The following is a 16708-nucleotide window of genomic DNA, read 5'->3' as shown; positions in this document are numbered from 1 at the left end:
ACCCAGCATAGGGCATGAGGCTGCAACTGCTCCCTGCCTGCCTGCACTCCCAACAGATTCCAGTCCCTCCTGCCTGCCCCCTGTACAGTCCTCCCCACAGACTTGCCAGCATAGCCTAAGAGACAACTTGTTTCTGCCTACTACAGCAAAGATAGCCAACAACATTTAAATTTTCAAGCAAAATTTTCAAGAATATAGAAAGACGTTTAAGGAAATAAAAGCTGGATTTTTTTTTCCCTTTACCTACTGAGGAAGACAAAGTGGTGGTGCAGGGGCTACGTGAACTTCCCACCATGTAATACTGCTCATTACAGAGTAAAATCCAGCAGGGAACACCAATCAAGCCGAGCATGTGAGAGGCAGAAGCACCATTAGCACCCAAACAACAGCTCACAGGGGTGAGCCTAGGACTCTGCCAGGGCTGGAATTCAGGTGCACAGCCTCCTTCATCTTCATTATCATATAACACAATCACACTCGGTTGTAAAAGGAAGGTCCTCCTGCCGAGACAGACAGCAGATGCAAACATAACTGTATATAGAAATTAGCAAAGCAAATAGATCAGCAGAATCTTATAGGCCCGTGACCGCTATTATATTTGGCTGTGGCAGCTTTCCTGGTGGATAGCAAATAAGTGAAGGGAAGAAAAAAATCTATTGCACCTTCCCCATCAGTGAGCCATGTGCAACCCATACGGTAAATAGCTGAGCTAATTCACAGCTGTCACATTTAAAAATGCCACTGAAGTGCAAAAAATAACGCAGAAATTCAGAGCCGTGTGTTGTCCCCGATCTGCAAGAATAATACTCCTAATCTTTGGTCCTCTTCTGGCAAAGGTCGCTGGGCTAATATGGCTGATATATGTAATTCAGAAAACCAACTGTCATAGCAGATGAAATGCATGTTTTCTTCCCAGCCTTGTAATGCAAATCAGTATGTTCTGTTGAAAAATGACAATTTCAAGTTTCCTTCTTGTATCCCAATGAAAAAGGTGCTGGTTCTCGTGGTTTGCAGAGTCATATTCTTTTTATGCACAAGTCAGCGAGGGCAGCTAGCTACATCGTGAGTCTTGCTCATTCACCTAGCACACTGCACACCAGACCTAGAGCATGTGGGAAGAGATTGTCCCCTTCCATCAGACAGGGTGCCTACGGCATCTCCAACATTCAGCTGCGTCTGCTAGGAGCCAGCTGAAAGCAACAAACCTTTACACACATGTGGCTAAGCAAATTGACAAAAAAAATTCAAAAAAATCTGCTTGTTGCTAATTGGAAAGTGATAGAACTCTACTAAAAAAAAAAAAAAAAAAAAAAAAAAAAAAAAGTATTTTTGCATCTTGTATCCTTATTAAAAAGCAAATATCACCTGCTTTTATACACACGAAAATGTTGCATATGTCTTGTACGTGGTATGGGAATCTCACGGGAATCCAGAGCACCTATTTAAGAATACAGGAGTTTAAGAGCCTGCTGAAACCTTTTAAAAACATCACATACAGCTCTTTGAAACTTCAATCCCAGAGCCTTCCTGAGAATAATGGTGAAGTTAAATCAATTTTACTCTGGGATTACTCTGCCCCTCCAAGTCTCCCCTTGGTCAGAAGTAATTTATTAGAAGATTACCTCCATTAGAAACAATTCTCCATCCTCCTTGGATGCATTTCCTTCCAAAGAGTCTATGCTAGACTTTGAGAAGCTGGTTAATCAAAAGGACATCTGAATTAATTTCTCTAATGTTCTTCAGAAAGTGCTGCCATTGCAGTCAGTCTTCTAAGGTGTATGGACAGCCATCCATTCCATTATTCCACTATTTATTACAGATACAAATTCATTCTCCACCAAAGTTTTGCACATCATATTGCTTTTAATAATGTCTGTGAAGTTTGAGTGGTAGGTGAGCTGTCTCATAAACAGCAACTGCTTTGAGTTTGTGTATTAAACTGATTTACAGTAGTGTGGCTGGAGTTCTCTTCTGCATAGCTATATAGGATAGTAAATATTACAATATGGGAAAGTATTTGTAAAGTATGCTAGCAGACAGGGCCAATGATGTTTTTATTAGCTCAGAAAACAGATCAATCTGGCCTTGTCAGAGCAGAGTAAAACGTGATTCTTCCAGTAGTAATACATGAAATCTCTGTTAGCCTATGATATAGAGTAAACAAAAAGAGTTTAAATACCAAGCTTTCTGTACCAAGAAAATTGTTTCACAGAATATATAATTTAATCATATAAAAGGGTGGAGACATCTTCCTTATCTATTTCAATTACATCTATTTCATACTCAAGAACAATAAAAAGTTAATAGAGTCCTTGGCCCAGGGGAAGAAAGACAGGGAAACATTTGCAGTCTTCCCTTATATATTATTAAGCATATACATAGTGATTGTCTATTTCTAGGTACTCCATGTGCCCTGCTGTTCTGCAGTCTGCTCTCTGGGTTGCACTGCCTCTGCTAGCTGGAAAGGTCCAGCATGCCATGCAGAAGGGACCTGTTCTGCCCAACAGGAATGAGATCCCAACCACCTGCCAAACCCACAGCTTCCAACAAATCCTGGCTCCAACAAAAACTCCCAGACAATTCAAATTCTGCATCAGCCAAGAAAATAAAATGTTAACTAAAATGCTGTGATAGTAAACAGACTGGATTTAGCTGCATTGTTTAAAAAAAAAGGAAAAAAAAAGTGGGGAAAAAAAACACATAAAAAAAACGAAAAATAGTAGCAGATATAGGAAGGATGATACAAAATGTAACTTCGTATTTCCCACACAGAAGTAGAGATGGGTTCAATCAACTATGCACTGAAATAAGGAGCAGTAGAACTGAGGATTTCCTCCTTCTTACATTTCTTTTACTATTCTGTGGTATAACAAGAATCAGCATAGCATCTCTCTGGCATTTCAGATGCATGTTCTACCTGCCCTCCTCTCTCCCCACCCTCCAAATATGCTGTCATTTCCAAAAGGAAAAATTTTGATTAATGAGTTCTTCCTGCCAAAAAATAGTCTAGCAAGCAGCAGAATGAAAATAAGTTACATTGTATGGAACCCATAACTACAATCCTTCTGCACAAAAATATCCAATTAGTAGCAAGAGTTGCTAGCTTCTGAGTCATTAATGAATACTTCTGTATGCTGAATATTCATATCTTTTTGTTTATGACATTGCCTCTAAGCTTGACCCCTTGTCAACACATCAGAGGGATGAAAGCTTTAAATGAGGTATTAACAAATTCTTAAATAGCTTTTTTTAAACAGCTTGGAAAAACTATTGAACCATGACTGTTTGGTCAGAGACAAATATTGAAATTCCAACACATCATTTACTTGGTCCTTCAGTAGCTGAACATATGAATGCCACCTGTTTCACCATATATAATATTCCCTTACGAGAATGCAGAAATTACTGGCTATACAGGTCCTTGCCATGCAGTGAACTCTCTGTGGGCAGCTTCTTGTGCCCACATGGAGACCAGCAGGTACAGAGCGTAAAGAGGCCAGATTCCTTCTGTAAGGCTGCAGCAAGAGGAATTTGCTTTTAATTCACTTCAACTTAAAAAAGGCAGTATGATTCCATCAGGTATATAGGTTAAAGATAAAATTAATTAGTATCTATTTTATCTTTCTACTCTTGTTACTAACCCTATAACTGTTTTTCATCATTATATAGAATTTACAATTATTATATGCAATTTTATTTTACAGTGAGACAGTTATCAAAGTTGGGCAAATTGCAATTTTTTCTTTAACTTCTGGTGACTAATAATATTTGACTCCTGGACAATCTAGCAACACCACTTAGTATCATGCTGGTTTGAAACAAGGGGTCTGAGTGACTTTTGCAAGCGGGGAAGCAGTTTCTTTCTGCTTTTTAACCTTCCCCTGCATAGCCAGGATAAACCTTCCCTTCCTCAGGAAGGCTGCAGCACCACATGATTCCAGCTCCTTGCCTTTGTGTCCAGAGCACCCTGCTAGAAGCCATCTAGCTATAAGCTGCAGCAAGAACACATAGATTGACATGCAGCACTCCTGCTTCTCTCTATTTTACTGGGGCAAGAAGTGCTGGCCATGGAAGTGAGGGCTCACTGGAGAAGGGGCACTATCTATCCCAGAGCTGGGCACACCAACCAGGGGACAACCCAAAAAAGATCCACAGTGAAAGGGGAGCTTGCTTTGCATACATAATCTTAGCATCCAAATATTTTCTTTGCTTAGTTTTGGATGTGCTTAAAACCCCCAAATCACTATGGTATTGGTACACCTCCAGCTTTAGCAGAGCTGGGCTGGTCATGATATGATCCTAGTTTTGTCCTGGTGCTACCCACAATTCCTACCCAGCCCAGAGAATTTCCAGGTTTCCAAATTTAAGTCCCACATTATGGCCATTCCTGCACACACACTGCTGCTCCGCTTCCCCTCTCTTTCAAGAGAAAGCGGAGCAGTAAGAATCAGATGCCTTCAACTGGCCTGGCTGCTTAATACATGAATGCTGTTGGAAGAAATCCATTTCTAGTTATTTTGAGGTTTCCATAGGGTCATTAACAACTGTTTACAAGAGTGGATAGTGATAGGACAAAAGGAAATGATTTTGAACTAAGACAGGAGAGGTTTAGGTTAGATATTAAGAGGAAGTTTTTCACTCAGAGGGTGGTGACGCACTGGAACAGGATGCTCAGAGAGGTTGTGGATGCCCCATCGCTGAAGGTATTCAAGGCCAGATGTAGCTCTGGGCAGCCTGGTCTACTGGCTGGCAACCCTGCACATGGCAGGGTTGAAACTAAATGATCTTTGAGTTCCTTTTCAATCCAGGCCATTCTATGACTCTGTGATTTTATGATTGCGTTACTAATGTTCCTTATGGAAGGTATGAGAAAAAGCAGTTTTTGTGGTACATTGCTCCCTTTTAGATTTGAGAAGCATGTAACATAGAGGACATTAAAAAAGGAGGAGAATGTGCAGAAAACTATTTTAGGTTGGAGGAAATATTTTACAATGAGAGAACTAAAGAGCTCAATCTGTTTATCTTATCAAGAAGAAGATTGAGCAGTGAGTAGATTACCACAGATAAGCACCTTCTGGAGAGAAAATACCAGGCACCAAAAGGATCTTTAATCTAGCAAGAAAAGGTATAACAAAAAGCAAGAGCTGAAAGCACATTAAATCAAGCTAAAAATTGAGAACATACTGTTAACAACAAATTTGGTGAGTTACTGTACCTGATAGTGGGCTGAGAGAAACTGAATTGTCTAGGACAAATAGCAGATTTGCATGGCCAACACTTTTTGGCCCTTCACTTGAATTTCAGAGTGGGGTGGGATACTGGAAAGTATTCCAGTTTTGGAAAGCACAGCTCGTACTTCCTATCAAAATAAACAACTTCACTAGACTATGCTTGATTACTTTTTTCCACTTCTCTGAGAAAAGACATATTGTTAATTTTGTCAATTAATTTTGCTAATAGTGAAATCACTGAGGTATTTTAATGTACAGTTTTCTATTTATGTAGATTTCAGTTACAGCAATTGCTTTGAAGGCTCACAGGCCAGTTAGCATGCTCTCACTATATACTGTAGGTTTCTTTAAAATGCACACATAGAATCATAGAATTGCTCAGGTTGGAAAAGACTTTCAAGATCATTAAGTCCAACCACAACCTAACCATACTACCCTAATTCTAATACTACAATGCTACAATGAATAAATAGATCATCGTAGAAACTGCTACTATTTCATTAGAAATTGCATTTAACAAAACAAGGTACAATAAACTAAATTATCTTCAATTTTTACAAAATAATCTAATAGACATAGTACTACTATGTTCACGTAAGTGAGAGTAGGACTTCACAAAGTAAAGCATAAGAAAGTCTAAATATTAATTGAAGAAACAAATTAAAGATCCACCATGCGATTATCCACCACTTCCCCAACAACCAAAACTTACTTCAGATATTATCTACAATTTTGCCCAGCAAACCCGCAAAAAACCAACTCTGTATTAGGATACCTGATAACTCTCAATAAACAAATGCATACACCAAAAATACAGTTTGAGTAGCTATATTAAGTGACAGCCAAGAAGCTTCAGGAAACATTAGAGAATATTTTAATAGCATTGGAACTTTTTCATAGTGAGAAGTCAAATTGTGAGACTTACTATGAGATTTAATATCTCAGACAAAATAAACTGTGTAGATGCTGACAATTATATATGCAGCGTGAACCACCCTAAAGTGTTCAGGATTTTAATATCTATAGTAAATGCCCTTTATTAATCAGCTTAAATGGTAATTTGAAGTGCTTGTGGAACAAGAAATCCTTTGAGGTCACACTGGAGACTTACACTGACAGACTACATTAACTGCAAGACAAGAAGAAGAATGCACACCCCACTAACACTTCAAAAGATTAATCTGCAAAGCAAGATCCAAAGTAATCAAGAATTCAGAAATTTAGGCAGAACTTTTGGGATGAACACATTTGACTAAACAGAAGATCTGTGCACAAGTGAAGCTATGGCAGAGTGCTGGGTATTTGAATTAGCAGGAACAGCCTAAAGCAGAGCAGTCCGCCTTCATGGCTGCCGTTAGATGAGTGAAGAGCTCAGCTTCAGCATATACTGGAGACAGCTCAAATTGTCTGCAATATTATCTCACATTTCACACACAAAAGAACATGAGATATTTAAGGAAAGCACAACGCAGAGTGCTGCTTCAGATGTAGGCTCAGGCAGTGAAACAGGCAAGTCCCGTGCAGCATTAGGCACAGGAGTGGGGGGTGGTTCTGTTCCTGGCTTGATCCCAGATGACAAGATAGAGGAAAAGACTGAACCAACGACAAATTAACCACAGAAAAAAATCATTACCAGCTTTCAGATGTACAAAACATAGGTAAAAGACTGGAATAGATGAATTTGAGGATTACTCAATTAAATTCCATCTGTAGCTCTGCCTATCATCTGATTTCCATAGGTTAGAAAATATCAGAGAAAATAGAACCAAAAGCAAGAATTGTGGAGAAATTGCTTTTGTCTTATTAGATATGATGAGCAACTGCAGAAAGTGGATGGCCAAAGTCCAGACTGGAGAAGCTTCTAGGGACCAGAGAACAATTTAGACACGCTTCACAGGAGAACCGCTGACACAAAAGATGGGGAATAATCACAGCTGCAGAAAGTAGTATGACAAAAGGTTGTGAACCTGCAAGAGGAGGATTTTTGACTGCACAATTTTTGCCTGAGACAGCAGTTGTGTAGGGAGCTCAGCTCTCAGGGACAGTAAGTGTAGCCCTCACCAAGTAGGAGGTCAGCATGGTGAGGATGGCCCTGGGACATACAAGCTGGCTGTCCTGGATAGCCCTCTGCAGCCACCCCTTCCCTGATTTGTCATCTGTGTTGGAGCATGGTGCTCCCAGGGAGCACAGGGAAAGCAAAATTTAAGCAGGCTATTGCTCATGTCACTGTAGAGTTATTCTTTTACTATCACTGAGGTGACTTCCTAATCACCACCTGAACAGCTCTTTCTTATCAGACTACTGAACAGTTTTCTCCATCTCCTCTCAACTTTAATTTCATCTGGCAAAAAAAAAAAAAAAGAAAAAGGAATCAACCCACAACTATAGTTTAAAGTATTTATATTCATTTCATGAACAGTTGCTCCTTGTCTATCTATACTTTTAATGTGTTACTGATGAGCAAGGCTGAGTCAGATTTACAATTAAGATATTTGGTCATGCAATTAATGATGAAATTATCTGAAGCATGCGTTAGTAGTGCAATTTTGCTCCTGTGCAAGCTGACAGGAGTTCTAACTTCAGTGACAGCAGTCAGCCTAATGGTGAGCAATTCAGAGTTTTCTAACTTAGAGCCTTTTTAATGCCACAAATACCATACTGTATCCTTGGTAGCATATCTTTGAGGCTATCTGTTGGCATAGCTTAATTATCCAGTATCAGTTTTCAATTACAAGTATATGAATTCTGACATGGCTGTTAGAAGTCTAACAAGTCTTTACTGGAAATGTATGAGCATTCCCTGGTGTTCTTATGCACATTTTTTTCCTTCATCAGAGGAAAATGTGACCTCTTTACTGGCATTAGGAGTGACAGTGTAGTTCATAAACTACCCCTGGTTGGGGTTCAAAAGTACTGCAATTATGTGACATATTTCCCTGGAAAAAAAAAAAAACAAAAAAAAAAACCCAGACAGATTCTGCTTGGTGAGGCAGTTCAACACTCAAGAACTAGAAAGCTAAAGATATTTTAAGTCAAATAAAGCCTACAGTAATAAAGTGTATTCTAGTATATACAGAGAGAACTCATCATCGTAAGCACAAAAACGGAAGTAGAAAAAGGAATCTGACTTACACTGCTATTTTCTCTAAGTTTGATTATGCTTCTTACTACACTTTTCCTGCAAGTACGGTGGCATCAGGACTGGTTTAGATTAAGTCTTGTCCCTGATCTCAGGTCTGAAGTTCACAAACAGTCCTCCTGTTCCCAAAAATTTTCTGCTTAACTACCATTAGAAAAATGGTACTGCGAGCAATAGTAATCTGGAGAAGACTATGGAGAAAGCTGTTCTTCTAGAGAAAAGGATTCCTAATTTTATTACTTCCAGCAAGCTTCTATTTTAAAATCTCCAAATGATAAACTCATAAAAATACACATGAAAACAGTCACGCTGTTAACTACTCTCAAATGCAGTACGATTATAACCAAACTTGCAGATGCTCCCATAATCAACAAAGCCACATGATTAAACGAGGAAGAAGAGAGTCTTTGAAATCTTCTGCTTCTATTCCTAAATATTTAGAAAATGCGGTTTTAATGTTGCAAATTATGTTCCTTTATGCTGTTATTTCCCTGCGTTGGATGCTGTGACAGCAGTCTGAACATCATACCGTATGACTTCCAACCAGCAAAATCTATTCTCAACAGGAATTATGCTCCACTTATTCCAAATGTTCTGAGGATATCAAACATATTTGTATAAATATGCTGTATCGTAATTGAGAGAGTTGTTAGTACTCAGAATTCAGACAGCATTTTTACAGCTTCAAGGTGCTATACAAACATTCAGCTGATTTATTAATTAAATTTTCTAACTAGGGACATAACCTAGATTTAGTTAGAAGAAAGCTATGCATGTAAGAAGGCTGGGTAAACAGGTTTATCATGTGTACATAAAAGACCATACCAAGTTTTCATAGGAAGCCTTCTCCATTAAAAAAAAAAAAAAAAAAAAGCAAAGTTTCTTAAAAGATGTTCAACTACTACAGTCTTTTCTTTCCTTTTCTTTCATTTTTCCCAAATGCTGGGAAGTGGCTGGTTAGTCCCTATGAGAATCCACAGTCTTACCCCAGTTCTCCTCCTTGGTGACCAAAATAAGACTCCCACCAGTTTTGCCAGACATACAGCTCAGCCTTTGAGCCCTGGGAAGCTTCTAATCCTTGGTGGACAAACAAATGTGCAGCTGTACTGGTCAGCTTGGACCACCAGTCAGATTTTCAGAGATAGTTGGAACTTGTTTCTCCTAAAGAAGCAAAGGTGCTTTCCACTGAATTTAGTCGGACCTGGGTAACAATTTTAGAAAATTTCTACCTGTCATTCCTGTCCCTCCCTCCTTCATAAACCTGTGAACCAGTAGCCTCAATAATACTGGTCTGCCTTCTGTATTTTATGACCATACTGGGGGATATTTTCAGACTCAGTAAGGAGTTACGACCTAGATTTACAAAAATATTTAGGTCTATAATTCCTGTTCACTACTTAACATCAGTGACACAGAGAGCCTCATTGCCCATATCCAGCAGGCTTTTTGCTACAAACCATTTACCGTGCAGATGAATTTTGCCGAAGCTCCTGAACTGATTCAAGTCAAACACTTTATAACTAAAATCATCTATCTTCTATGGGTTTATGGACAGTGCAGGAGAGTAAAAGTCTCTCATCTGATATAGGAGTGTCTTTACTTCTTATTCTTCTTTCTTTGGCACATAGTAAATTGAGCCTAGGCAATAGAAATACTTTGGGGAAATAAAGAAAATTAAGAAATATAAAGCATGTCATTTTTCTTGAACCCAGTTGGAATCTTGGTTTTGTGTCTCTCTTGTAGGATTATGAGTGTAGCTTTAAGTCTGTATTCTCATAATTTTGCATAACTGACCATTTGCAACCTTCTATAATCTAAAATATCTAATAACTTTGCACAGAAACTGAGCCCTTTCCATAATATTTATAAATATTTCATATGAACTGGAGTTAATACAATTTATTTATAATGCATGGGAGTCTGCAGTAGGTTTATAAAAATAATGGGTGTTAACATGCAGTCATGATTTAATAATCAGAAACTAATTTCCAAAATACATAGAGGGAGTGGCTGGTTCCAGTAATCAGTAATAGTACTGAGGTGCAGGTATAGATGAATGACTAAGGCACGATTAATAAAACTTACAGGGTGGAGCAAAGATGGCATTAACAAGAACTTCATCCAACCTTCACCCGACCCGTCCCTTATTCCTTTCAGTTTCTGCTAGGACAAAATTAAAATAGCTTCCCCAGAAATCCACAGGCTGATGGATGAATACCCTCCTCCTGTTGATAACCGCTGTGATGGAGGACGACATAAGTGTATGATGTCACCATGGTGCAATAACACCATCCTAGGACTTCTGCCTTCTCAGGAAGCAGCCCAGGGGCCATCAAGTTGCAAAAGCCATTAAACATCTATTAACTAATTGATTCAAAATTGTTAAATGGAAAGAAATGCTCCTTATCTGTTCCACAGCAAATGCCTCTCTCTCTTATCTGATACACTGACATTGCTTAAGCAATTCCCATAACATTTTAGAGATCTACTTTGCAGATGGAAGGGAAGAAACCTATCTGCAGGAGAAACCAGAGGAAGTTTCCACGGTGACTTAAGAACATTAATGCAACTGAAATGGACATTCTGGTTTTCATTTACTGTGAATAAAAGAATGCAAAAATAAGCAAATGCATGCACCTGATGATGATACTAGGACTATAGCTGCAGTGACACAATCACGTGCAAGCTATCCTGTACAGCACCACAGGAAAGAAACAGACCTCCCACATTAATCTCGCTTTATACACACCTTGATTCATTTCTCATACTCGTTAGTGTATGAAAGAGTGAAAAGCAAGGATTGTTCATATTAGTAGATGCTAATTCCTGCATTTGGAAAGGGAGATACAACTTTAACAGCTACAATTATCCCTCAAAAGCATTATTTCTGTCATGCACATGCTTCTTCCCTGCAGTTCCAGCCACACATTGCTTATTATTCATTATAAAACTAACCACACTTTCTATGGCAGTCCACTGACAAAACAACTTCAGATTTCTTCACAATTTTTGCACTGCTCAGCATCAGTAAACTATGAAGTGTATTAGAAAACAATGCTTCAAATGGCTTTATTTTAAAATACATTTCAGGTTATCCATTTGAGAAATGCTTATCTTTTGAACTCTAAGATTGCTGGGCTGAGCAAAACAGGCTTAAAAAAAAAAAAAAAAAAAAAAACTAGTAAAAAAATTAAGAATATGAATGAAGTAAGCATTTATTTCAGGACAGCTGGACCAAGTTTCTCAGAAGTAAATGGGTGTTCAGGCAATGACTTGCGACTTCATGCAACTCTGAATAATGCAATTCTCTATTGTAAAAGACTTTGTATTTTCTGTTCGGTAAGATATCTTGCATATTTATTTACAAGAGAGTATAATTACAAAGACAAAAGAAGTCTTAAGAACTAATATGAGATTATTCCCCTAAGTATTGTTACCTACAAGCTTCAGCATCTGCACTTATAAGCTGTACTGCCTCGACTCTCTTAAGAGTGTTTAGCACATTCTTCCTTCTGGCTCCCGATCTCTGAATCTTTTTGCCTGCTGTCAGTGCTCACTGTGTGTTGTTCCAGGAGGGTCGCCTTAGCTTCCAACCAGAGCAGCATGCTTGTAAAAATATCATTTTGATCTGTCCCACTACGTATCTACTAATCTAAAATAATATATTTCCAATGCTATAAATAACGCATTAGAAAACTCATCGCAATATATATTATTATATATATGATTCCATATTATATATATGATTCTCATTCTGGATATAGATCAGGTAAAGACTATGAAAAAGGAGTACAACTACTTTAGTTCATGCTCTTACATACGTTGGCCAAGCTGTTTGTGCCCTACTTCTTCAGTAACCAACAATATGTTCCTCACATAATTTTAACCACCATTTATTTAGAGCAGCATCGCAATGTGGGCAGTCAGGAGAATATCCATGATCAAAGCTTATAGTTATAGCTGATGTCAATTCTGGTCCAAGTTAAATGCTGGGCAGGACTAGAAACAGTGGCCATACTACCTGGCATGACAACTGCTAATGTCAAAGCAGGTTTTTCCATGTTTCGGTCTTCATGAATCTAGCCCCATATCTGAAAACAAAGCTGCAGAAATCAGAGTGGAACAGTAGTGGAATAAGGTCCAAGTGGTCATCAAATTCCAGGCAATATTCACAAGTTCCATATCTGGCCTATGCATACATTGAAATCAGTTACAGGTTTAGCATCAACTACAAATGGATGCTAGATGCATATTCTTGGCATTTAACTTGTGGTTTCAGAAACTTTGTAAATTTTTCTCTGTGTTTTTGTATAAGTTGAAAAAAAAATTGGTTCTATTAAACTATTTGCCTTTTGAAGATCCTTCACCCTCTTTCCCAGAAGACAGACAGTATTCATTGCCCATCCTTCTGCTCTTAACAAACCCCTGTATAGCTTGGTCCAGTTTTCCTTTTATGTAATTACCTGTCTGTTTCAAGCAGTCCATGTCAAGCTCTATTTTATAAATGAAACCTCCAGGTTCACATTTTTGCCCTCAATAAACAAGCACAAAGTCATTATAGTGTATCTCAGATACTGAAATCATTCCTTGAACCTCTGACAAAGTTTGAACTCAGAGGACTAGTGGGCTCACATGTGCCTCTTCCCACCAGTATCAAGGCTACAAGAATATGTGATGTCAAATATGAGTCAAAATGTCTTTTGAGATAAAGGGTCAGGAAAGCAGGGAATAAATGGTTAGGAAAAAAAAACACTGCACCACAGAAACCTTACTCTTAAATTCCCTGGAGAATTAGAGATGTCTAAAAACAAGCAAAAAAATCTCAAGACACACAGCCCAGCTGTCCCAGCTCACAAGTGCTATGTGGGTTCATGTGTCAAATGGGTCAGTCCTCATGCCTTCCATAACCTGCAGGATCTAGTTCATGCCAACTCCTCCTTGCAAACAGAAGCAGTCTTTGTTTCCTGGCTTTCTCTGTTCAGCTGTTCTCTCTCAGGAGAAAAACTCTGTCCCAAAGGCACAAGTACCCACTGAGCACACCAAACTTCTCTTGATCCCACTCCATCACTGGCTGTATGAGACCAATATCCTCCCAACACAAGGGACAGTTTCCCAGCTCAACATGGCTTGAATTACCTGATGCAACTACTTTGATTTTTTTTTTCCTTTGTGCCCTTTTTTTTTTTTTCCCCTAAATGGAAACCATAACAAGTACATAGAAAGCAGAGCTCCTAAAGGTATTTAAGGAACTACAGCATTTCAGGGAATCAGTGTTTAGGCTGAAATGCCACTCACTCACCTGAACAGCTTAGATGACTTTTCATACAAGAGAATACCATAATAACAGCATATATGAGAATAAATTTGTAAATATTGCTGATCAAACTTCAGCTCAATTGATATTTTACTTTCAGAGTAAACACTTAAACTCTAGTGTCAGCTTAAAACTTTAATCATTTAATTCATCTGTTCATTCATTCATCTCTTCTATAGTTTGATCTATTGGTCTGGCTCTCCAACATAAAAATATTAGTGCAGCAAATGTCACAATTTTAATTTGTTACCAGTGTCCAATACACATGCCATAAAATATTATTTTAATCCCTTAAAAGGAAAAGGGGATCTTTTCATGATTTAATTGGACAGTCCTGTGCATTAAATATAGTAATAAATGTCTTGCAATGCAGGTGAAATTGAAAATATAAATAACTGCTGTTGACTATGGAAAAGTGAAAATCCTGACATTTATGTTTAAGTAATAGACAAGTCTGCTAGAGAAGGAAAGCAACCAGAGTCATCTTGGCCCTGACAACCTCTCTCTTCTACCAAAAGGCTGTCCCTGCACATAAGTGCAAGTGCAGAGACAAGGAAATAACACCAGCACCTCTCTCAAAATGAGTAGAGCAGAGCTGCCTCAGAGACAGTGCCCAGGGGGTTGATCACTTGGAGCTCAAAAGGCTCCAAGCTGTGTTCTGTTTACAATTAATCTTCTCCAATTTAGATCTCTTCTACAAAATGAATCCTTTTGGTACCTACCTCATTTGATCTAAGCAAATGCCCACTTATCTGTACTCAAAGTGCCAAGAATACCATATATATGATACATACGCTCTGTTCACCACTTAATACTTTTTTGTCATAAAGGCCAGTTGCATGCCATAAAAATCTTCTGTAAGGACATCTTCAAAAAAAAAAGTTAAAAAAAGAAAATAGAAACCAAAAAGAAAGTGATCACATCATACAGAAACTATGCAAAAAGTTACAAGTGCACAATAAAAATGATTACAATTTACTTGCATTTTGCTTACAGCAGAGCCGTTCATAATAGCTATTCATATAGATGTCTCACACCAGAACTTGTGAGGTTAAAATAGATGCTTTTGGATTAATAGGCAATGGCTTGACCTACAGGTGCACTTTGTGCTAATCTTTACCATGTGTAGGCTAATCTGCAGCGTACCACTCAAAGGGTCAGCAGGAGTGCCTTGATGCAGAACTGGTTCTGGAGACCCAAGACATAGTTGGCCTTCTTTCTTCAGCTTTGGGGACTGGCTTGGGTCTGGAGGAGCCCTCTGCAGAAGGGCTGGGTGGCCAAGAATACAGCGGACAGCAGGAATATAAAGGAGAAAGTAAGGCTGAATGCGCACGCTTGCTATTTATGAGCTGAGTCAAGACATGTTCTCTTTAGCACTAAAATGTTCCTAGTATTAGAATAATGATTTTATCTGTAAAAAGAGACAATGCTGCACATTAATACTGTTGGTTGCTATTTGAATATACATGGAAAGGCTTTACTATAACATCACACTGAAAATCTTTATTTACAGGCTACTCAGTTCATTACCTAACAGGACTGATTCATCAGTTTAGCACAATCATGACACATCCTTCAAATTCAGAATGATGTGTACCTTGCATTTTACAAGTAAATAGATGAATTGTTGTTTTCATTAATTTATAGTGTAATGTTGCTTCCATTAAAATTCAAGATCTTTAAGGAGAAAAAAAAAGCTGCTGAAATGATTTTTAAATACATACATGGAAATAGAACAATTGTAATAAGACTAAGTAGTATAGCAATTTTAATTTATTCCCTCCCAAAAACCATAATAGACAAGAGCATAAATGCATTTTGAAAATGTTTGTACCAGTTTCTAGCTAAACTTCCAGATACAAGGGGAAAAAAAGCACTGAAAATTCTTTCCAATATCCCGTTGCGTTCAGTATCAATTTATCGAAACACAAATCACTGTTTCCTATAAAGCCAAGCTGAGGCAAACTTCAGAAATAAATTCCCTTATCTCATCCACCAAATTCTGCAAAAAGCCATACCTCCACTGTTTTAAACTACAAAGATGTGCATATTACTGTTCACATCTTTCTGATATGAAACATAATTCAGTTTGCTGAAGTCCGTTTTCATGCTTAGATCCCATTCTATAATCTAACAAAGCATTAGAACCCAACCATACACCTTCTAAGAGAATCTGTTTTCCAAAAAGTTTATTGTCCTTTACCAGAATTTATTACAAGTTGTTAATTTGTAGCAGTAGAATTCTGATCTAACCATTGTAGAATGCTCTGGAAGCTGCTGCTAAGCAGCACTGCAGCAGTACAGTCATTTCAATAGCAAACCCTGTCAAACAATTAATGTTTATGTCATTTTAAACTTGAAAACATGATTAGACATCTCTTTCATTACCTAAAGCAGTTGGTTAGTGCTGCCCTTTACTGGTTCGTAATGGTATACCACAAATCAGAAATAATGGTTACCTGACAAAATGTGGTTCGGCCACATGAAAACTAAATGAGTATCCTTTACTACTCCCTGCAGGAGTTCCATGCTCCTCTCACATGAATGCCAATACATGATTCTTCATAAACAAGTTTTTCAAGTAGCAAATGTTTTTATATGTGTATTTCTTGTTTCCATTTGAAGAGCTAAAACAATTTCAAATACTATTACCTATCAAATGCTCTTATGTTTTTATCCCGTGTAAGAATGTGATTGTAATTAAATCCTGAGAGCTCTATATTCATTGAAAAAAAAAAAAAAACAACCAACAACAATGAAAATAATTCCTGGAATATTTAAATTCCATATACAAGTATTGCTCTGATTAAAATTTTTGCTAATAAAGTAATGTCCATATGCATGCATGATCACACACGATTGGGCAAATAACCACTAGTTTGCAAGACAAGTCTAGTGACCTGCAGAGGGAACAGAACATAGCTGGTCCTTTAAAATGGCAAAAATTATCATTCTTGTACCTGAACGTTAAGCTTAAATTGGAAGCTGGATTTGGGATTGGATGGTTGTTTCAGCTGCTATCAC

Source organism: Phasianus colchicus, chromosome 9 (genome assembly GCF_987193195.1).
Source record: "Phasianus colchicus chromosome 9, bPhaCol1.hap1.1, whole genome shotgun sequence".
NCBI lineage: Eukaryota > Metazoa > Chordata > Aves > Galliformes > Phasianidae > Phasianus > Phasianus colchicus.
This window is presented reverse-complemented; position numbering follows the sequence as displayed.